This window comes from Peromyscus maniculatus, chromosome 17 (assembly GCF_049852395.1).
Source record: "Peromyscus maniculatus bairdii isolate BWxNUB_F1_BW_parent chromosome 17, HU_Pman_BW_mat_3.1, whole genome shotgun sequence".
Lineage (NCBI taxonomy): Eukaryota > Metazoa > Chordata > Mammalia > Rodentia > Cricetidae > Peromyscus > Peromyscus maniculatus.
This window is the reverse complement of record NC_134868.1, coordinates 4982699-5006403: the sequence shown is the minus strand read 5'-3', so window position 1 is coordinate 5006403 and position 23705 is coordinate 4982699. Positions and strand designations below refer to the sequence as shown.

The window sequence follows — 23705 nt, the reverse complement described above, 5'->3', positions numbered from 1 at the left end:
AATTGTATGTTAATAAATAAAGTTGCCCTGGGGTCAGAGCTATTAGAGCCATAGCAAGAGCGTGGTGGTTAGAAGAGCTAGGTAGATTTCTGTGTGTTCAGGGATACAGCCAGTATTGGAGACATATGCCTTTAAGACCTGGAGGGTGGTACTTACAGGCAGTGACAAGGCAGTCATGTGGTTGGGTTTACAACCAATGAGAAGGCAGAACAGAAAGACTATTTAAAGACAGACAAACAGGAAGTAGCTCTCTCTCGGGAAAGCTAGAAGCACTGCAGGAGGTAAGATTTTAGCTCTGAGCTCTGACCTCTCGGCTTTCTCTTTTACATTGGCTCTGTGTTTCTTATTTTAATAAGACGATTAGTTACATCTACAAGAAATACTCTGTTTTAGTCTCTCTAACCACATTAGAATTGCCTCAAAGAATGATTATGAAACACCGAGATCATTTTACACCAGTTTGGTAATTTCAACTACTATATACTATTTCAATAGCCAGACATAACTCAATACACTATCATTTGACATATATTTTAGCCAGTCCTTGAAACAGCTGTTATCTGATCTTGCCAACTTTAATACAATATGTGATCGCTACATCTCATCCTTTATGTACCTGAGTCAACTTAGTCAGTCCTTCATAACTTCCAAAAACTTTCTAGTCTTTTTTATTCTGTAGCTGTCTAGTCATTATCAAGTCCATTCGTCTAAGTCCTTCTTTACAAAGATCATTTCCATATTTACATTCTTCTAACATGTTCTTTTATGTACCACTTCCTTTTTCTAATACCACGAGACATTGGAACATTAAGAAATAAATTTATAATCTGTTGTGAGAAGTTTCTCTCCAGTGGAGGGGGACAAGGCAATATCTGTCCCATTGCGATACGTCCCAATGACAATGCAAGTACAATTTGACCAAGTCCACCCTGGGGAACCAATGAGTTTTACTGAGCTTACTTACTGAACATGGTGGAGGAGATACTTACAGGACTTTGGATACTGTGGTAGTTGAAATTAAAATGCTCCACGTAGACCCATAGGCAGTGGCACTATTAGGAGGTGTGGATTTGTGTGAGTGAGTATGGCCTTTTTGCAGGAAGTGTGTCACAGTCATTTTCTGCTGCCTGATGATCTGAATGTAGAACTCTCAGCTCTTCCTCCAGCATGATGTCTGCCTGCATGCAACTATGCTCCCTGCCATCATGACAATGGACTAAGCTCTCTGAAACTGTAAGCCAGCCCTGATGAAATGTTGTCCTTTATGGGAGTTGCTGTAGTCATGGTGCCTCTTCACAGCAATAGAAACTATAACTAAGACAAATACCCAAAAGCAGCCACACAGGCATGTCTCCACCTAGTATGTACAATGGCTCTCCCATAGTTGCATATGTGGAGCTCACCTTCTCTCTATACTTCCACTGCCTATGTACTTATCATTATACTACATTTCTCAGTGTACATAGGTGGTAAGTCTGATGTTACTCAAAGGAAATTTCCACTTTTACAATGGCTTTATCATAGCTGCATATGCAGACTCCACCTCCTCACAAGTCTTTCCCAGGCTATGTACTCTAGCTCCTCCCCAAAACCACAAGGCCACATGTCATTAGGGCTGAATTGGAAAAGAAGCTGTATACTCAGAAAGTGGGGATTTCTCCTTCTATGATGGAATATCAACAGTCAGCAAACCTGGTGGTGGTCATCCTTTGTAAGCAGGCACAGCTGATCATTGGAAAAGTGCAATTGCTTGTCTTAATATAGTGCTGAGCAATAAGAATTAAATAAAGTTGAATAGAAACTGTACATATGATAATATAATAAATTAATATTTCCTAGGTACAACTTGTTAAAGTAAACCTTAGAAAACACAAGACAGTCTTAATATGGTGCATGGAATCACTACTATAACCATGCTTTTGGATTTTAATGGGTGTATGTAGGTGATACAGAGAAACAACAAATACATAACAAAACATCATCAAATTGATGTGTATGCATCTAGTACAACACAACTAAGAAATCCCTCTTAAAACTATGATGCCCCAGCTTACAATAGAGAGAATTTTGCACAGAGGGTCTCTCTATCCTTTCTGTGGGTGAGCATCCCATTAGCTGTTTTTACCACAGATGTGTGACCAATAATAGTATACATAAAAGGTGAACAAATATTTACATCCTAACATCCTAACCTCTAACAGGCCTGGTTAACATACTCCTTATCTGTGGGGTATTTTAGAGGCAGCCCTCCCTTAGCTAAATTCTACTTTGCATGATTTACTACCTCCTAATCATTGGTAAATCCTTTATATCAACAATTCTATTCTTCTACATCACAGCTTTAGTGGAGTGCTACCCAGTACATGAGAGGCCATTTATAACCTTCACAAAATTAACTCCAAATGGGTCTTACACCTAAGTTTAGATGCAAAGTGCAGAATTTCTAGATCATCCTTGAGAAACTGGGACTTGTTGAGTTTGGCAACCTGCCTAGGCCTTGGGAGTTTTCTTTAAGGCCCTGGTAGAAAGGGAAGGAAACAGAGCGTCCTCTCTCAATCAGGAATATGCTTGGGAGAGCTGGTGGAGGTCTGTGGCCAGGGCATTTGTGAGGCGTTGCTTCAGATCCTGAGAACTCAACTCTTTCCACACATGGGGCTGTGGTTACCAGTCCTAATGCCATTGTGGACTTTGTTTTTAATTTTCTTGAGTTATCCTGTGTTCCTCTTGTGCAAAGTTGTCTGATTAACATCCTTCCGAATTTGCATACTTCCTTTTAAAATTGAACCCATTGGTTTATATTAACAAGAGACTTGCTGTTAAATTGGGCACAAATCTCCAGCCAATCTGGGACAGGTCTGTGCTTACTGTGGAAGCCAGGGCTGGGTATCCCCGTGCTTTGCTCCTGCGACTCACCGGTCCTGTCACTCAGGCTTCACTAGCCAATCAGAGCTCCTAGTGGACCCGCCAGTCAGATGGGAGGGTTCTTCCGGGTGCCAGGCTCTAGCGGTCTGCTGAGGAAGTCGGAAGTTGGCTTGTGTATGCCACTGTGTGCTCGGTTTTAGGGAAAACGTGGGTGAGCTCTGCAGCCATGCCGTGGTGAGCGACAGGTAGCTGTCCCCAGACGAGGAGTGACCAGCCATGGTGAGCGAGGGTGCATTATCTCCAGACTCGGTGGAGCAGCTGGCTGAGCCAGGGGGAGCCGGTGGGGTTGGTGCATCCTTGACTGGGTAGCAGTGAGTGGTCAGACAGTTTGGCTTCTTCCTGCAGGTCCTGTGTGGTTCTTGCAACTCCCCAGGCCTGCGCGGCAGCCTCTGAATAACTTCACTCCGTGGGCTGCATCTGCGAAGAGCGTTGGGAATGGGACTGTACTTAGAAATATCTTTTGTTGACATCACTGTGAAATGCTGGTGCCTGTAGAGATTATATTGTTACCATGGAAGGCAGATTTGCCAAAGTCAGAGAGCTCTGATCTATCTAGGATCATATATGTTCTGCACTTTTAACGTTCAACATTTAGGTTTAGGATCTGTCTTCAATTACTTTTGTGGCGGTTGTAAATGATATCACACGTGCATATAGCACTCCAGTGCTAAACTGTGATGTAGACAAGTAGAATTGATGGTATACGGAGTTACCAATTCTTAGGGGACATTAAGTCACACAAAGTAGAATTTAGGTAAGGGAGGACTGCCTCCCAAATACCCCAAAGATGAGTGGTATGCAAACCATGCCTGTTAGAGATTAGTATGGTAAGATGTAAATGTTTGTTTACCAGGATTAACATTAAGCTCCATTCCCAAAACAAAGGAGACAACCCTGACTTACAACTACTGGAAAGCCCCCCATCAAAGAAAAAACCTCTGATGTGCTGCTCAAGGGGCCATTGGAGGGTTACAACAAACATTAAGTCCTGGTGTGCCAGAAAGATATATTAATTCTAGAACAGCTGCATCTCCAGCCTTTTGAAAAGTAGCTTTGAGTCAGGGTTTCCTACGTTGATTGAGGTGGACTTGAACCCTGTCTCTTAGCCCTACAGGGCATTCATTGCCCTTGCTATCCTCCTGACTAACCACCCTAAATTCTTGGAGTAGAGATCTGTAGCACCGAAGAGTTGAAAAAATTTAAATTGAGTCACATAGTGGACTGTCCATTGCATTAAAAGGAAAAGGATTTGTTTGGAGCTTGGCTTCTCCCTTCAGACCAGAAGAGGAGGAACAGTGTACTGTGTACACTGCAGGGGGAAACAGACTAGACAATAGCCAGATCATAGGCTGAAGTTTAAGGCAGTGAGCTGCAGGGGTCTCCATTATAAAGGACCTGCTGGGGCAGGGTGAGTGACTGTCTGTGTAATTTCCCAGTGTCTATTGATTCCTTCCATGTGAGTGGAGACAGACAGAGTTGGTGGGTGTACAATTCAGGGAGGTTAACTTGAACTACTGAGTCTTCAGTTTCCAGTTAGGGAACTCTCCTATGCAGATATGTGCAATCCTTGCTGACCCAGTTAAGTGAGCTCAGAGGTTTGAGACACAGGCCATTGGCTGTCAATCTGTGTCAGCTTACAGCACTCAGCAGCTAACATTTTACATGGACAAAGTCATACAATGTCTTACTAATGGCATTCTCTCTACTAGAGAAATGCCTGTTCTGTTTCAAAGTCAGTATAACTAAGTGTTCTTGTAATTATGTTTATCACTTTAAAAAGTCAATTATTGGTATCATTTTTTAAAGTTCATTTTCTTTAAATGCATTACTGCTCTAATCTTCATTTGTTTCTATTTTCCAATGTTTCCTGGCCATGAAGAATTTCATTAGAGTTTTTTCTTAAGTGCTATTTATTTATTTTTTTTTTATTTTATTTATATCAGTTTAGAGCAGTAGTTCTCAACCTGTGGGATTGTGATTCCCTTTGGGGGATCAAATGACGCTATCACAGGAGTGGCCTAAGAACATTGGAAAGCACAGATATTTATATTACAACTCATAACAGTCACAAAAGTATAGTTATGAAGTAGCAGTGATAATTTTATAGTTAAGGGGGGGGGGTCACCACAACCTAAGGAAATGTATTAAAGGGTCACAGCATTAAGAAGGTTGAGAACCACTGATTCAGATCAATGTCTCCTGTAGCTCAGGCTTGCCTCACACTATGTAACTGAGAATTGCTTTGAACGTTTAATCCTGCCTCTCCTACCCAGGGATGGGAAGACAGTCCTGCAACTCCTTCCAGACTGGGCCTTGACTGGTCTGTGAGAAGGAAAAATAGACCAGTTAATGAGTGTCCTCCAATCTCTCAGGTTTTTATTGGGACTTACAGATGAAGAGGGAACTGCGTAAGAATTGAGTTCACTGACCAGCTGTAAAGCAGGTGTAGTCACAGCACAGAAAGGGAGGGGCAAGAAGAAACTTTTCCTGCTATGACAGTAGTTGACATTACCAATGAGTAGTGAGGTAATCAATCTTAGATGATATGTAAGTGTCCTGAATGGCCAATTCTTGGGTTCACAGACCAGACAATGAAGAATATGGACAAAGAATTGAACTTTCACAAAACCAAATTACTGTAGTCACACTAGTTGAACCAAAATAGAAGAAGTGTATAAAATGGTGTGGCCCTATCTAACATGACTGTATTTTCCAGGTTTAAGATGTACAACCTGAAATAGATGCCATGAATAGTACTTGGTGTGTGCTAATAGAAATCCCTCATCTCTGGAGCATGTGGGCGTAAAGCCTGTTTCAACTTTTGAGCATAATTTTTTAGGATTATAATTTCATCATTTTCAGTACCTCTTTCTTGCCTCTAAGCCCTCCCATAGACCCTTCACTGTTTTCTAATTCATGGCCTCTTTTTGCTTTAACAATAGTTACTGTTTGAATGTGGTCTGTGTTTGGCTGTAGATCCTCCCAGCTATGAAGCAAAGGGTTGGCTGCATGGGACATTGAGTGTGTAATGGAATGTGCACACAAAGGACCCTGTGCCTTTGGAAGAGGAACAGGAAGTGCTCTGGGAATGGAAGATTCTATTAAACTATAAATTTCTCAGACTAGGGCCTTGTCTGACCCTAGCTAGGGTGGAAGCCAGAGCTGGGAAGGCCTGTTACTGCCAGTTAATTGATCTCTGCTTACCCAGTGGGGGAGCTGCAAATGTCCTGAGGCCCAGCTTGGTAGTCCTAGCTAATGAGGGACTCTGGAAGGTTGAGTAATCAGGAGTAACGGTGGGAGGGGAGGTAGTTTACAGCTTCTTTCTAGTATTCTTCTCTGGTTCTTCTGTAAAGAGCTATAAGGAAGACCACAAGCCATGCCATGGTGAGTGAGGGGGCCACTGTCCCCAGACCAGGAAGAGCAAGTTGGCTGAGCTGTCAGAATCCAAGCTGCTGGGACTGGATGGACTGTGAGCTAGACAGTGGGTCTTTTGGTCCCTGTAGTGACCTGGGCAATGGCCCTTGGCCTCCGAGCCTCAGTGAGTATGGATCTCCTGGGTAGGGGGAGGCTCTGCCGCCCTGGCATGGGAGGCCATGCTGCTTGTAATATCACTGTCCAATGTGCACACACAGGCGTTGTTGGTGTGCAGTGAGAAGCCAGATTGGAAAACTGAAGGTCTGGTTTCTAGAAGTTCTGAACATTGCATTCCACATTCAGGTTTGTCTTATAAATGTTACAGATGGTTTAGAAAACAGTAGAAAGGAGGTGATGGGGATCATCCTTCAGCAATACATAATGGGGATGCTTTTACCTTTCTGCTACCACCAGCCACCATGGTGAGAATCAGGGAAGTTCAGTTCAGGGTACAGAAGGTGTTTCTGAGCTCTGGAGGTATCTCAGGTTAGCATGGTGTTAAGCAGGGGGATAGGGCAGACTCCACGTCTTCTGCTATAATTCATGTGGCAGGAAGTAGATCTTAAGTTGTTTTTCCACTTTGTGTTTTGATTGGCCGTGATTAGGGCTGGGTTTGCCTGAAGCCACAAAGGAGCATGGGTGGCTGTAGAGCCATAGCAGGTGCTGCAGGGAATGACCTCCCTTTGCAGAGAGAGCTCTAGAGCATGGGGCCTCTCTGGAAGAAATATCAGTAGCCGAAGGGTCAGGAGCAGAACAGTTTAAGGGCTAAGGGTCTCTTTGAGTTAATTTTGTGGGAGTTGTGAAGTCTGTGTTTATTTAATTTCTATACACATAGATACACATTGGTCAAGATCAAACTTTTCCTGGGTAAGTTCCCTTTGGTCTTTTGATTACAAGTTAACTATATATTCCTTCGTTTTTCTTGGCTTTTTCTCTCCTCCTTTATTCTTTAACAAATATTGTACGTATTCCTGATTATTGTAGATTTTGTGCTAAATATAGCACAGTCACATTGTATCGATCTGTGTCCTATTTTTTAATAATCCCACTGAGCCTTCTGAGTGTTTCCACTTTACATGTAGATTTAGAATCAGCTTTTCTGATATAAATGGTTGGGTACTTTTGCCTTATTGTATTAAATTTTTGGTGCAAATTGACCATATATAACATCTTAATATTGATACATCCTATTCCCAAGGATCATTTGAGGCTTGGTAGGTTGCTCAGTGCATGTTCTTTTTAGGGATGACTTCAGATCTCAGCACCCAAGTTGGGAGGCTCATAACCACCTGCTTACTCTAGGTCCAGGGAATCTGATAACCCTCTTTTCTGGTTTGTCACCTGTACACACATGGAATACATTCACTTCAACACTTAAAAATACACATAAAAATGGGGATAAATTTGTTTTCAAAAGTGCTTGTACCTTATAAAGCAGCTACAGTAAAACAAGTTGCTTTGGGTATAATACAAGCCATACAATGGTTCCTTAAAAATCGGTTACCTTGTAGTTGGTTTGGAAAAGTTTTCCTTTCCTCACACTGATGCAGAACTACATCTAATCATCCATCATAGAAAAGTGATCCTAACTTTCCTGAGTAAGAAGGTAGATATGTGTCATTAGTGTAACAAATGTTATATTTTATTATGCTGGTTGTCATCACATTAGATTTATACTCTCAATTCCAAACTAAGATCCTAAGGCTGTATCCCAAAGGCTGCTCACCTGTGTGATGTAAATTTAGCTGAAGGTCAGCTTCAGTCTCTAATAGAAGTCTCTGATTCAAGGGTCAGGATCCTGGGAGAAATGTTCCAGCTGCAGGACAGATCAAAGTGATGCCTTTCTAGATATGCAGAGCAGAGCATTGCTCTTGGTCTCTGCTTATATACTGTCCAATGGGCATCAGTATTCTAGGGCTGTGACTGGTTATCTTGAGTGAGTGGTAACACTGGTCTCTTGTTATCAGGTACAGCTTTAGGTGCAGTGGGGTTCTTGACTAATCTATTTTTATATAACTAAAAGACTTTTTTTTCCTATGCTCATTATATTCCTTCCCATGATCCTTGAGGCATACACAGTGACAATGAGGACCACACATAATAATTATTAGGAATCTTCAAATTTGGGCCACAGCAGGAAAAGAAGAAAGCATATTACTAATAGACAAATAAATGCAAGAAAGTAAATTGCAGGCACTAAAACAATAATTAAGCCAAATGGTCAAATCAATGTAGATTATAGGATATTGCTGTGATCCTGCTGGCATATATGTATTTTTCCAAATTTATATTTTTCTAGGTTTGGCATGCACCAATTTGAAGATACTTTCAGAAATAAAAGGAAGTGCAATTACTTTCAAACAAAAATGTTGTAAAGGGGGGCATGGCAGGGTTTGAGCTGTAGGACTCAGAGCTAAGGAAATCATAGTAGAGCATCATCTTAACTTCTTCAGTGTCGGGTAGAAGCATGTGGCCTATGGCTGTGGGACAGGTATTTCTTCTTTTATTAAGGAAAAGAGCAACTAAAAGTCCAGTAAGCTTCATAATTAGCTTCCAGTGTTGTTTCTGTTTTTTTGTGTGTTAGTATTATGAGAAAGCAAATAATGAAAAATATAAAGCACCAGGCAATCTGGTGAGTTTCCAGAGGGATCTATCTACTGTCTATGACCAATGTATATATACCCTCTCTTTTGCCAAAAATGATAATATTGTAATAAGGCAGAGCCAAGAATGTGGACTACAATATTTCTGGCCTAGGGTGTCATAATGGAGATGAAACATTTCCTGAATGAATTTATTTATCAAGGTTTGCACAGATATGTCTGCTAGAATCAGCAATAGCTGTTTTTTTCCTTCTGGGGTGATAGTAGTCTCTGGAGCTCATTGTCATAGTTGCTCCTAAAATGATGTTTACTAAAAAAACTCAAAATAATAAGGAATTTATATTTCAAAGGGGCTAATATGATGTATTTTTTTTAAAAAGCCAAAAGCTCTCCTTTAGCTAGTCAAATAATCTATGAGGGGAACCAAGTATAGTCAAAGCTAAATATCCTACCAATCACATCAGATAAAGAGCATATTTTAAGCTTGATAAATTTATGGGGATAGGCAATAGTGTCTGCTTTGAGTACAGCTGATAAATGTTGGACTTAGTCTATCTGTTTTTCTGTACTCTCAATATCCGTAGTAATCTGATAATCCATTGACTGTAATTGTGGTATGTTAAAGGAAAGAACAGTAAAAATATCATTAATGGCTTTCCTAGCATTTCCTAGCAAGTCATCTTTGTGTTCATTATTAGAATAGGGTACCTGAGTCAAAAACATGTCTTTGTTCAAACGTTAGGCTAGAGATCTTAGATATATTTACCTGTCCTTAGGAAAAAGCTCTAGTAGCATTTTATATAGTCAGACAACCAAGTTCTTCAGAATAAAAAGTGGAGTCCAATATATGCCTGGTGATGTTATAGATGTCAACTGTGAGGTTGAAGGCCTTCATGGAGCATGCAGTAAAGACTCCATTGCCAAGGTCTGTAAGTTGGCTTGCAAAGATCTAAGTGGTCAGTTCTCACAGTTGAAGCTCATTAGACAGAGGATGGGTGGCCCCAAAGATGTTGGCCCCAAATGAGATGGTATATTCTGAGTAGTAGATAACCTCTGTATTAGTCCACCTAGTCTATAGGGAAGAATCAGTGGGTATAACAAATCCATCCCCAGGTTTCCTAGGCAATGGGTGTTTGTGATAAGCTAATACTGCATCATTCATATAGACTAAGATTAAGTAAATGTATTTTGTAGAATCCATAATAACATGAAGAAATTTGCCTTGGGTCCAGTAGAGACTTACAGATCACTTGATTTTGTTCCAAATCCTTTTCAAAAATTCAGAGATAGGTCTCTGTGCTCATGTAAAAGTGAGTCTTGCTTGATATATTGCTTGGATACATTCTTCTCTGTCTGTTCCTCTAAATAAGTTGTAGCAGAAAATTTTGAGAGATCTGGTTGGCTACAGCTAGTCTCATCAAACTTTTAGCTGTATATTTGTATACAAATTGGCGTAGACTCTGCCAATGATTGCTTTAATACATTTAGTTGCAGATAAGTTGCATGTAATCAGTTTGTGAGAAGTAGCTAGTCCATCAGACAAGGAGTTAATAGCCCATATTTGTTATTCAGTAAGATGATGATTGCTGTATCTGCATTGATGTCCAAAAGAACTAAAGATCCTATGCCAGCTCCATATAAGGAGCTGACCAGCCCAGCAACCATCAATTGTAAAGGTTTTCTTGCAGCAAATCTATTTCCTGGGGAATAAGAGAAGATTTGTAGTCTCCTGAATTCGGGCTCTGGGCAGATTTCTTCAGGTGGGAGCCATGATTTGGAGTTGAAAGTAAGATCTTCTGGACCCTAGGTGTAATTATAAGTCTTGCAGTTATGCTAAGATCAGGCATCACCATGGTCTCCCAAGTAACAATTGTTGGGGAAATAAAGGGATTGACAAATACCACCTTATAGTGGGCTGTGAAAATTTTGTTTTCATCCCATCTTCCTCTATCAGTGATGCACGGTGTTAGGCTACCTTCTTTGATTTCTCAGGATTTCTATCTCATGGTGAAGACATACCCCTCATCAAATTGAGGTCCTTTCTTCAGAGTCCCTGCATGTGATATATTGAGTATAGGCTTATGGGCCACAAAGTCTCCAATGCCCCATGTCTTGACCTGTGGTAGCGGAAGAATCATGTAGAAATAATAGGAAAGTCTGGGGTGTGTATGTTTCCAGGGTTCCAGTTTTGAAAGATCCATACCTGCTGTTTTCCACCAATGTAAGTTTCTGTTGTCTGCCTTTTTTGGTTTTTTGAGACAGGGTTTCTCTGTGTAGCTTTGCGCCTTTCCTGGAACTCACTCTGTAGCCCAAGTTGGCCTTGAACTCACAGAGATCCTCCTGCCTCTGCCTCCCGAGTGCTGGAATTAAAAGCATGCGCCACCACTGCCTGGCTATTGTCTGCCTTTTTTATGTGATACTTTGGCACAAAATCATGGGATCTAGGGCATCCTCTGGTTGCCAGTTGTAACATGTCCACTCTTGAACTAATGGAATCAATTTGGTAGCGAGTATAATAAGTTCAGACTGGAATTTCAACAGGCCAGGAACTAATGTTCCATATTCTAGGAGGAATGGACAATTTGTTGTTCCTGGCATGTATATCCAGAGGAATTGGGAAATCTATTGCTTCATTGTTATAGAGAGTGTATACATGATATCACAGGTACAAAAATTCTTTCTCATTTAGCAAGCAGATTTTTTCTTTTTTTGGTTATAAAAATGGTTTCCAGTGTGTCATTGATAATTAGTGGAGTCCATTGTGCCTTTGGTTTCATCATTTTCTTAAAAATATGTCAGTAAATGTAGTTGTCAAGTTGTAAATCTTCTGGCAGTGATGTAAGAAAAAGACTGATAGGTCAGCTAGGTTACTCCATCGTCTCTTCCACCAGTAAGTTTATTGTTTCATTGGTGGTGTATTAAACCTTGTGTAGTGGTGGTCCAGTTGATGTTAGAGCATTGATGGACTGCAAGGCATTTGGTCAGACTTACCCTCACAAGTCCAGTGTGAAGTGGGTGATTTCATTGAGGTAATCCCAGTATGCAAGAGGTGACAGTAGACAGTAGTCCTGTTTACCATGGTTGGTAACCATCCCAGAGATTCTCTTATGAAGGTTGAGGCCTTTTGCATTAAAAACTGGTGGTATATAGGCCATGTCTGTACAAAATACGGCTGGTTGTGCTAAGGTATTATCTGAGTCCCATGTAGGCACAAAGTGTCTGGGTATCTGCATGAATTCTCCTCAGGAGGTGGGGCTTCATTGTCATAAGATGTGAAGGATTGTGGTAGCATGTCAATCAAGATCATGGAAATCTATAATGTTGTGACCCCAGTGATATAATTTCTAGTCAGTCATTAATAGGTAGAAATGAATCATTTTTCTGCCTTCCCTATCAGGTGGTTATTTCATATGTTCATCCTACCATAGTAGGGTAGGTTGGGAAATTTGGCCATAAACACTACAGTCACATTTGGCCTATTCAATTGTTGGTATAGTCTAAAAAGTGAATTTGGGCATTTGAATCCATGTGGTTGTGGTATTGTGTTACAAAAGAGAAAATGCTTCTGGGTATTCTCCTATCAGTGTCTGGGTCAAAGGTACATACAATTCTGCCAAATCATGTGTTCACATGGATTTGTTGTGATTGATGTTGATGTCTCCTCAGTCAAGTAACCTGCCTCCTTATTCTGGCCCCAATCTAGATAATTGTATACTTTTTGGTTTTTCAAGACAGGGTTTCTCTGTGTAGTTTTGTTGCCTGTTCTGGATCTCACTCTGTAGACCAGGCTGGCCTCAAACTCACAGAGATACACTTGGCTCTGCCTCCGGAGTGCTAGGATTAAAGGCATGCACCACTGTTGCCCAGCAATTGTATACATTTTAATTTGCAATCTTGGTAGTTTTATTGTGCTGGGGGACAAACACAGGGTTCCTCTTCAGAATTTTGTGTTTGCTGCTGTTTCAATGTCTAATAATCTCAAATCTTATTCTCCCTTGTTCTTTGTAATTGTAAGGTGTAAGGATGATTTAAGAGCAATTTCTCTCAGCGGAAGTTGTAGATGGCTGATGCTGCTGTGATATTTTTCCCAATCTGTGTTAAATGGCATTTCAATGTGTTTCTTTCTTTAAAACTGGTGTTTTCAGTATCCTCTTGGTCATTGATGGCAATGGCTCTCAAACTTGGTGCAATATGGCAATTAGCCTTTCTCATTCATCACAGTAACTACAATAAATTGTATTTCCAAAAGCTTCACAATGAGCATATTGAACATAGAATGTATTCCTGGTGTATGTGAGGTTCATGGTCCCAGTCTTATGGTAGGAATCCATCCAAGATGTAGTAGGGTATGTCACAATATCACACTTTACTCTTGGTTGATTTCTATTGTAGCAGTTGGTATAGTGGTTATTTCATTCATTGTTGCTGATGCTGTAGATGTGGTTGTTGATTAAGGTGATGATTATTCTGACTTTGACCATCTCAGTGGTCATGGTGACAGTAAAGTGAACAATGGTGTTGTCAGAGATCCTGAGCTTGGCTTATTGGGTAATGTTAAACCTACAGAATTTAACAAGAGGAGTCCCAGGAATAGTGTCCTGGGTTCTTTGGCCCAGGAGATGGATACTATGACATTGTTCCATCTTGTGTTATCTTTTATTTTCTTGTTAAAGTTTCTATGAGACATAGGGTGTAATTTGTTATGGAATTGCCTTGTTCTATTTCCCTCTCTGTATAATGCCCAGTTAGCACCAGTGCTGAGTAAATTAATTTTAAGACTTACTATCCTTATGAAAGTGCAAATCATATATATTGGGTTTGGTCCTAGACACATTATGTTTGTACGTCATCTAATTTTCTAGGGTCCACATTTCCCTTTTTATCTGTAGTCCAGATTGTATTGCCTACTACTGGTGCCATGGCTTGTCTCCTTTCAGTCTTGGTATTTCTGTCTTGATAAACATGTTTATGGGGAATTATTCTGCACAGTCAGGAAATATCTGGTTGTTATTCTCTCTCTAAGTCTGACTTAAGTGTCTTCATATGGAGAAGCTCTATTCAATCTTTGTCTACTATTTAACTCATAACATGCAACTTCAATAGCATCTTCCAAGGGGAAATCTTTGAGTTGTAATAAGTTGATTTTAAGCAGTCCATTCCATCTTTCTATATTGCCAGCTGCACTTGGGTTATATGCTAAATGAAAGATCCACTGTGTGTCCATAGTCTGCAACCTCCTCTGGCCTTTAGAACCTGTGAAGTGTGTTCCTTGATGTATATAAGTAATTATTGAGGGGCTATATCTGGCTATCCAACACCAGAGTGTGTATTTTGTTGCTAATTGGTCTGGTCTGACTTTCTCTAGCTAATCCAAGCTCTGTGCTTACATCTTCAAGAGTGCAAGCATATAGGCCCCTGTGAGTACTCAAGAGTTCAATGAAATCTATTTGTAGTTCATAATTAAATTGTTTAGGAAACCATGTTACAGCTGGTACTCGATGTCTGAATCCAGTTTCAAGTGCTGGAAAAAGGAGGCAGTGTCTAATGGCTTCTTTACAGGCCTGCCAGGATAACTTAAGGATACTTTTATAAAACCATTGGAACAAAGCATATGTGACTATATGTCCCAATGTTTTATGTGATCTTAGAATTTCTTCTTTACTAATTATGCTAACATTCTCAGGTTTCTTAATTTTCCAGTCTGGGTTCCTTTTAATAGTCGTTCTCATAGATCTGTCTGGATTTAATTTGGTTCTCCCTCCCCCTCAGTTTTTAGTGTTAGGAGTAAACTTTCAAGTTTACCAGCTGTGCATCCTTGATAATTTATTCTGAACTTGCTCCCCAGGACGTTTTGATAATCTAATCTTAATTGAACATTATGCCAATTTTTCTGCTATTTTATTATTTTTGGATGTCTTGTCTGTGTTGCCTATGTGTGAGTTTACATGGGTTATATAAATTTTGATGTCTTTGCTATGTTCTGCCATTTCCATCCATGCCTCCCTTGACCAAATGTTTTGTCATTTATCTACCAGTTAGTTAGTGGTTTTCCATTTTGATGACCAGTAGCTGTACCATTGCACCCTCACATGAATCAGAGAAGATAAAGATTTTCCCTTTCCCTTTCTTTGCTGTTTGACTTATAGCTAGTGTTGCTATTCGGCATGTTGTGCTGATTTGGTAGTTCCTTCCTCAGTAATTACCATTCCACCTTCCTATTCCCATCCCCTACCTTCCCCTTCCCCACCACCGCTGCTTTCCATTCAGTTTTGGTTCCTTGAGTGGTTCATGAGTCATCAGTAAACCATTTGCTGGCCAAATGCTGTGACCATTCTGTTGGTTCCCACAGTCCAATAGGTGCTTCTTTTGGGTGAGGGGTGAGTGACTTAGGAGGCACCTGAGCTATTTCCTTAGTGCCTGAAGGCTCAGACTCCTTTGTTACCACATCCTGGTCACCATGGAATCCAGATAGGTACCATTTCCACTGTGGTACCTTTCCTTCCATAGCTAAGCCTGCAAAGGACTCTGCCTTTGAGCAGATCCAATCCATTATTGAGCAAATATCTAAATTCTTATTATTCTCAAAGGTTCAGTAACTCCACCAGGTACCTTCTTAGATCAGTGGAAGGGCCACAAGTTCCTCATGCCAGAGCTAAGGAGAATGACTGCTTTTATCAAGCAGATAGTTTCCTTAAGCCCTTGAGGGAATGGAGGTCCTTATCCAAATACCTGACCTTGGGAAGCAGACCTCCTTAGGGACAGACATTATACTCCAGTTTAAGAGCAATATTCATTCCTCAGGGGGCAGCATCGGCACTGAGCTGTTCGCTAATGCATTCCTCTGTGTCCTAGTCTTACAATACGGGCATATTTCCCTCATGTGCTCTCAAAAGAGAAGGTCCTGATGTCTTACTCCTTTTTAATTATACCACACCATTCTGATTTCTCTATACTTACTAACTGTTTAAATCTCTAACTTTCCTGTTCTTGGTTAACCAGGAGGGCACAATGGGGAGTCCTGTGTGCAGTCATCACACAGAATATGTTTGCACTGTAATGGGGATTTTTTCCAAAGAATTATTTTGTTCAGAGGGACTGCCATTGTATCCATTTTCATCCTTCAAGGCCTACACAAAATATCCCAAAGGAAAAAGCCTAAGAGAAAAAGCCTACGAGAACTCCCAAACACAGTGCATATCATTAAAAATTAAAGTAATAAGGTGCTGGAGAATTGTGGTTGGGATGTTATTCCTGAAGTGATTAATGTTAACTGATAGTCCTTTTGAATCAGAAAAAGATGAGAATGCCAGTACTACATGAGAAACGTTGTCTTTCTCATTTTTACAATAAATTTACTATTGAAAGTAAACCCATTGAAAGCATAAAAGCTATCCTCATTCAGCATGGTTCAGTGTTTAAATGTCTTTGAGACTGATTTGACTAATGAATGTTGCAAAGCCATTTGGTAGATAACTCAATGTCTCTTCAATCACAATCGATTTTCACATGAAACACAGAAAACCAAGCTGTGTATTCCACAATTTTTTCATTAATTTCCCTTGTTAGGCCTGTCATTACTGATAAAGGAATTAGGTTATATTTGAGTGGATGTTAGAGGCTCTGAAATGGTTTCTTTTGAAGGAATAATAAATATTTTAAGAACTGGTGTAAACATTCTTACTATCATGTGTTTGTATTTTATCACTCCTGTTTTGAATCTTAATGCTCTGGGTGGAGGTGGAAGCCATAACCGATACCCATTGTGCTGTGTCCATTGAGCACACTCTAACCCTGTGAGAGGTGCTCTTGTCACTCAGGCCTCACTAGCTGATCAGGGCATCCCAGGCCAATCTGTCAATCAGAAGTGATAGAAGGTCCTTCTGGCAGCCAGGCTGCAGTCTTGGCCTTGCAGCTAAACAGGCACAAGTGGTTTTATGTGTATGCTGTGAGTGCCTTTGCAGGGAGGGAAGCTGTGAAGGGAGTATGGGGGAGATTGGAAGCCATAACATGAGTGAGCATCTGCTGTCTCCAAATGGGTAGGATAGGTGAGCCCCTGGGGTAACATTAAAGGTGGGGGGCAAATGCACCATCTTTAGTAAAGCTCACATGTAGTGGCCCTATAAGGCAAGCCCCAACAACCATAACAGGGATGTTTTCTTTTACTTTTTATTGGCAGGTTTTTATTTGGACTCTGACCCTTCTGTCTCTGCCTTCCAAGAGCCATAGGTGGCGAGCCCCTGGTGTTAGTATGGTGGATTCTTCCTGGGGCTGGTTGGGAACCTGCTGCCAGAATAGGTGTCCTGTGAGGTCCTATGCAGCCCTTTCTATTCCCTGGACCCGGGAGCCTGCCTCTGAAAAACTTTGCCCTGTGGGCGGCACCAATGCAGAGCATTGAGAACAGGGAGTATGTAGAAACATCTTTGTAGTCAATGTCAGCATGCATTTGGTACATCCATGTTAGGCAGGTTGACAAACTTGGAGGGGCCTAGTCTTTCTAGTGTCTGCTATACATTTTGCACTTCACATTTAACATTTAGGTGTAAGATCTATTTGTAGTTAATTTTATGGAGGTTGCAAATGGCATCTCATGTGTAGAGTAGCACTCAACTACTATGCTGTTATATAGAAGAGTAGAATTGGTGTTATAGAGGATATACCAATGCTTGGGAGATAGTAAGTCACACAAAGTAGAATTTAGCTAAGGGAGGGCTGCTTCTAAAATACTCCAAAAGTAAGTAGTATGCTAATCAGGCCTGAGAGAAGTTAGGATACTTGGATACATGTTTGTTCACCACGATTGTCCAGGCATTTGTCTCCGAAACAGAACACAGGAGACACCCCTGATTTATGACCAGCCACTAGGCCCATCTCCATATCAAAGAACAGGCTTCTGAAAGTTGCTCAATGGGGCATTACAGAGCTAAAACCAACACTAAGGCCTGGTGTGCCATAAAGTTCCACTTTTCTACTTGAGAAAAGTATGTTCTGTCAGGCAGGAAACTGCATGACAACTATTTGGAAATGAAAAACACTGTTGTGTTGAGAGCTGACCTGATCAACCGGACCTCCCTATAAGCACTCAGGCAGGGAGAAGGAGCATAGATCCTTCTCAAATCCATGAACATGATTGGCAGAGCCAGTAACAGCCTGGGGCCTAGGCCTTGGGAACTTCCCCTAAGGGCCTGATGTATTGAGAATAAAACAGCTCCTTCTCCAAAACTAGGAATATGCTTGGGAGAACGGGTAATGGTCTGGGGCCAGGGTCTTTGTGAAGGGGTTGCTTCGGATCCTGGGAACCCAACTCTTTGTATCACATGGGGCTGTAGTTATCAGGCCCAAGGACACTGTTGGCTTGGTCAGTAATTTTCTTGAGATATTTTGTGTTCCCCTTGTGTAGCAGTGTTTGAATAGCCTTCTCCTGAGTTTGTCTCATTGTATGAATAGTTTCTGCTTACTTCATAGAAGTCCCCTATTTCCTTCCAGTTCTCCCACTAGCAATAGTATATAAGATGCTATTCTTAAGAAGCTAACATGGCATACCCATAGCTTGTACAAGACCTCCCTGCCTCACCTTTTCTCTTTTCTTTCTACTTTTCCTATCTTTCTCATCTTCTGGCACCTCTACCTCATCACTGAACAGTGACCTGATGTTTTACATCACTGGTATACTTAAAAAAAATTGTAGGAATATCTTTGCTGTTTAAATCTCCCATCTGCCTAAGTGACTAGACTAAGTGACAGTCTCCAGGCAATATTTAAATTGTTCAAAATGTAACTTGCAGCATGAACCTAAAACAAAGGATGACAGCATATGTGGAATCCAAAATATGTTCTAGGCTATTTGCCCTTTGAACATTAGCCATTGATAAATTGTTAGAGAGATTTTTTTTTATTAATAGCTTAAATGTGTGGAGTGAGAGTGATTTCCGCCGGGAAGGTATATTAATGCTAGAATAGCTGTACTTCCAGCCTTCAGGAAAATGTTTCTGTCACAAGCTCTCATGTTTTCTCAGGTGGATTTGTTCCCAGTCTTTTGCTCTTCAGGTCAATGACCTTGTTGTTCTCTATATTACACCTCCAAAATTCTTAAATTAAATGATTATACCACCCCAGAATTTTACAGTTATGCACTTGAGTCATGTAGTAAGCTATCCGTTGTGATCACAGAAAAAAGATTTGCATGTGAAGCCTGGTTTCTGCCTTCAGACTACAATAGGAGAAATAGTTGATTGTGTACACTGCGAGGGGAAACAGGGAAGCTGCTGGAGTCACAATTATGAAAGGGACCTGGTTGTGGCAGGCAGAGTGATTTTTTTTTTTTTAATTTCCCAGCATGTATTAATCAATGTCATGTGAATGAAGACAGAACAGGTTGGTGGGTATTCTTATTGGGAAGGTTACCTTCAGCCAGTGAATATTGAATTTCCAATTAGGGAACTCTCCTGTGCAGATATGTTCAATCCTGCTTGATACAGTTTAGTCAGCTCAGAGGTTTAAGAAACACCATTGACTGAAACTCTGTGTGTCAGATTACAGATTTTAGTAGCCAACAGGTACATATGGGTGAGGTTAATCTGTCTCTTATTTGTGGCATTTCCTCAACGTCCTCAACTAGGAAGGACCTACTGAAAAGTTTCCCTACCCCTACATTAAGCCTCTTTGCCAATGCAGTAATCCAAATCAAACCAAATTAAGAAAAAGCCCAGGTTTAATGAGTAAAATGCTCCCAGATGATTTTTCAGCCCCCGAGAGGAAATGGGGAAGGGGCCGAAAAATCACATCTATTCTGTAGAGGGCAATTTAAATACCCTGTGGGGGTGGTCTTGAGCATCTCTGGGGCAGAGGCCACTGTGTGGTGGGCTTTCTGAGATGAGGCAGGGTTTGGAGAGAGAGAGAGAGATGGGGAGGGAGCTGAGGTGGAGCTTCCACCTAAACACCTACTCTTTTTCAAAGTCAATACAGCTAAGTTATTTCATCTAAAAATATTTTTACCATTTTAAAAAATCAATTATTGGTGTTATTTTTAAATTGCATTTTCTTTAAATGCATTCATTCTCTAATCTCTATTTGTTTTTGCTCTCCAATATTTCTCAGTCATTAAGAATTTCATTCTTTTTTTTCTCAAATGATACTAATTTATTTCTGTTTAGAGCAATGTCTCCTGTAGCTCATGTTTCCTCACACTATGTAATTGAGAATTGCTTTGAACACCTAATCCTGCCTCTGCTGCCCAGTGCTGGGAAGACAGTCCTGTAACTCCTTCCAAGCTGGCCCTTGACTGGTCAGTTAGAAAGAAAAATAGACCAGTTAATGAGCGTCCTCCAATCTCTCTGGCTTTTATTGCACACTTACAAATGAAGAGGGACCTGTGCCAGTATTGAGTTCACTGACCAGCTGTAGAGCTGGTGGAGTCACAGTGCAGAAAGGGAGGAGCTGAAGGAGACTGAAAGTAGTTGGACTCAGCAAGGTGGAGTCGGGTAATCAATTTTAGATGATCCATAAATGTCCTGACTGGCCATTTCTTGGGGTCCACACAACAGGGAAATCAAGAATCTGGATAAAGGACTGGCCGTATCATGAAACCAAATTACTGCAGTTAAACTAGTTCAACAGAAATAGATAAAATGGTGTAGCCCTGCCTAACAGGACTGTTACTTTCTGGTTTAAGATGTTCAGCCTGATAGAAAAGGTGTGAGTAATCCTTGGTGTGCTCTCATACAAATCTCTAGTATCTGGAGCACATGACCATAAAGCCTAGTTCAACTTTTCAGAATAATTCTTTGTGATTATAACTACATCATGTGCACAGTCTCTTCCCTGCTTCCAAGCCCTACCCTGACCCCTCACTGTCTTTTGTTTAACAACAGTTAAACAGTAAAAACAATTGTTGTTTGAATGCAACATGTTTGACTGTAAGACTTCACTGCTATGGAGCAAAGGGTTGGCTATGCTGAGTGTGTAAAGGAGTGTGCACACAAAGGATCCCGTGGCTTGGAATAGCAACAGGAAGTGCTCTAGGAGACTTCTCAGACTAGGGCCCTGTCTGCTGGGGTGGAAGGGCAGAACTGGGAAGGCAGGTGCTGTCTGAGTCATTTGATCTTTGATCACCTAGTAGGGAAGTTGCTAATGTCCTGGGGCCAAGCTGGGTGGTCCTAGCTAATGTGGGATCCTCAGAATGCTTAGCAATCAGGAGTCCCAGTGGGAGGTAGCTTTCAGATTCTTTCTAGGGATTTCCTCTAAAGCAGCTGTAGGGAGCTGTAAAGGAGACCACAACCCATGCCTTGAAGGGTATGGGTTCACTCTCTTCAATGACACAAAGCAGATGGAGCAGCTCTGCTGAGCTATCAGAGCTTCTGGACCCTGAGCTAGTCTGTGGTTTGGTTGGTGGATGTGGTTACCGGAGCAGAGGTCCTGGGCCACTGAGCCTTGCTGAGTGTGGGTTTCCTGAGGAGGGGTGGCTCTGCAGCCTTGGCTGTGGGAATCTGTGGTGCTTATAATAATCACTGTCCAGGATGCACACACAGGCATTGTTTTTGTTGTGCAGTGGGAAGACAGATTGGAAAACTGAAAGTTGAATTTCCTGAAGTTTTGAACATTGCATTCCACTTTCGGGTTTGTCTTATAAATGTTATAAACAGTTTTAGAAACTGGTAGAAAAAGGTGATCCTTCAGCAATACATGATTAGAATGCCTTTAACTTTATACTACCACCAGCCACAATGGCCTGGTTCAGGGTAGTTCAATTCCAGGTGACAAAAGGAGTTTCTGAGCTACAGAGGTTTTTTAGGTGTGCGTGGTATTGTATGGGTGGATAGGGCACATTCCACATCTTGTGCCATAGTCCATGTGGTAGGAAGGAGACATTAAATTCTATATTGTTTTGTAATTGAGCATCAGTGGGGCCAGATTTTCCTGAAACCATAGGGGACATGAGAGTTTATGGAGGCATAGCATGAGATGTCCTCCACTTACAGAGAGGGCTCTAGAGCATGGGGCCTCTTTGGGAGAAACCAGTAGATGGAGGGTCAAGAACATAACAGTTTAAGGGTCCCTTTGAGTTAATTTTGTGGGAGTTGTGAAGTCAGTGTCTACTTTTAGAATCGTTGGTAGTTGGGTAACATTGGTAAAGATAACACTTTTCCTGACTGAGTTTCCTTTGGTCTTTTGAATAAAAGTAGACTATATTCTCCTGCTTTTATCCTTATCTTTTTCTCTCCATACTCTTTATTCTTTCACAAATATTGTACACATTCTTGACTGTTGTAGCTTTGTGGTAAGTATAGAAGTTACACTGTGTCAGTGTGTGCACTATTTTTTCATAATCCTATTCAACGTTCTATGTGTTTCCACTTTGCATTTAGCTGTGGAATCAGGTATCCTGTTACAAATTATTGGGAATTTTCTTTGGATTGTATTCAATATATGCTGCAAATTGACCATATACAACCCCTTAATGCTGATGCATCACATTCCAGGGATTTATTTACTTTATTTATTTAGGGGGTTTTGTTGTTGTTATTGTTGTTCTTGTTGTTATCTGTGAAAAACTTTTTATTGGATAAAAATATTATGAGGTTTGGCAGGTAGGTCAGCACATAATCTTGGTTGATGACATAAGTTCAGATCCCAGCCCCCAAGTCAGGAGACTCATAACCTCCTGATACTCCAGATCCAGAGCCAGATCTTCTTCTCTTGTGTGTCACCTGCACACATGGAAGACATTCTCCCTCACACACAAATATATACATCAAAATGAGGATAAACTTGTTTTCAACATTGCTTGTGATTTATAAAACAATGAGAGCAAAACAAGTTGCTTTTGGCATGTAATACAAGTCATTCAATGTTTCTTTAAAAATCTGTTTCCTTGCATTTGATTTGGAAAAGTTTTTATTTCCTCAGTCTGATGCAGACTTACAGGCAGTTATCAATTTCAGGAAACAAAATTGTGTCTAAGTGATCCTAACAAATATCCATTTCTTTATTATAAGAGAATGAGATCATTTTAGTACTCAAACTATTTTCTACAGTTTTGAGTGAATCTCTCCAGTTTTAGTGGAACGGCCCTCCTCACACAACCCACTTTCTTTTATTAGCAAAGGTGAGAATCAGAGTGCATAGGATGAGTGCTGGTGAGTGGTTCCTTTTAGTTTGATTTTGAATGTAATCTTGTCATTCTTGTTTAAGGGGCCATGTTATATATTTGTGTGGATGTCTTTATGTGTCATTTTTTTTTCCCAGTGGTGTCATCTATGTTGTTAGTTTTATTATCATCTAATTATATTGTTCTTTCTCTGGAAAATGATGGGACCTTCACCTATTTTGTATTTGGAAATCTTACTGTATTATTTTATGAGTTCCTTGAGTTTTTGTTGGTTTGGGAAATTTTTGTAGAGTCACAGTTTTAGTTTCCTCTTCTTGGTCTTAGAGGCTTGCCTATCCTCATTTCTAGGCATATTTGTGTTTTCCAATTATTTCTGTCTTCATGTTTAGATTTTTGCTGCTTAAGTTATTGATATGCTTAATACATTGGTTTTGGTTTTTTGTTTTGTTTTGTTTTTAGAACTTTCTCATATATTATTGTCTCTTTGTTTTAAATAGCTTTAGCTGTCAACATGATAGCTTAGAATCATTTGAGAGAACATCAATTGAGGGCATGCCCAGATAAGAATCACTAGTTACTATGCCTGTGAAAAATTGTGTTGATTAATGATTGATATAGGAAGGCTCTTTCACTGAGCATGGCAATATCCCTAACCAAGTGGG

At 40.6% G+C, this 23705-nt stretch overlaps 1 protein-coding gene and 1 pseudogene across 2 annotated transcripts in view; both read left to right on the top strand.

Annotated features, from left to right (window-relative positions):
* The first annotated feature begins 3010 nt into the window (after window positions 1-3010).
* LOC121820853 (uncharacterized) overlaps window positions 3011-23705 on the top strand; it is a 90834-nt gene continuing 70139 nt past the window's right edge. The window contains 1 exon segment of the mRNA XM_076553242.1: window positions 3011-3141. The gene's annotated coding sequence lies outside the window, so the exon portion shown is untranslated.
* LOC102907579 (uncharacterized) overlaps window positions 3011-23705 on the top strand; it is a 33683-nt pseudogene continuing 12988 nt past the window's right edge. The window contains exon 1 of the transcript XR_013045269.1: window positions 3011-3141. The product of XR_013045269.1 is annotated as an uncharacterized LOC102907579 (transcript). The remainder of the gene's footprint in view (window positions 3142-23705) is intronic.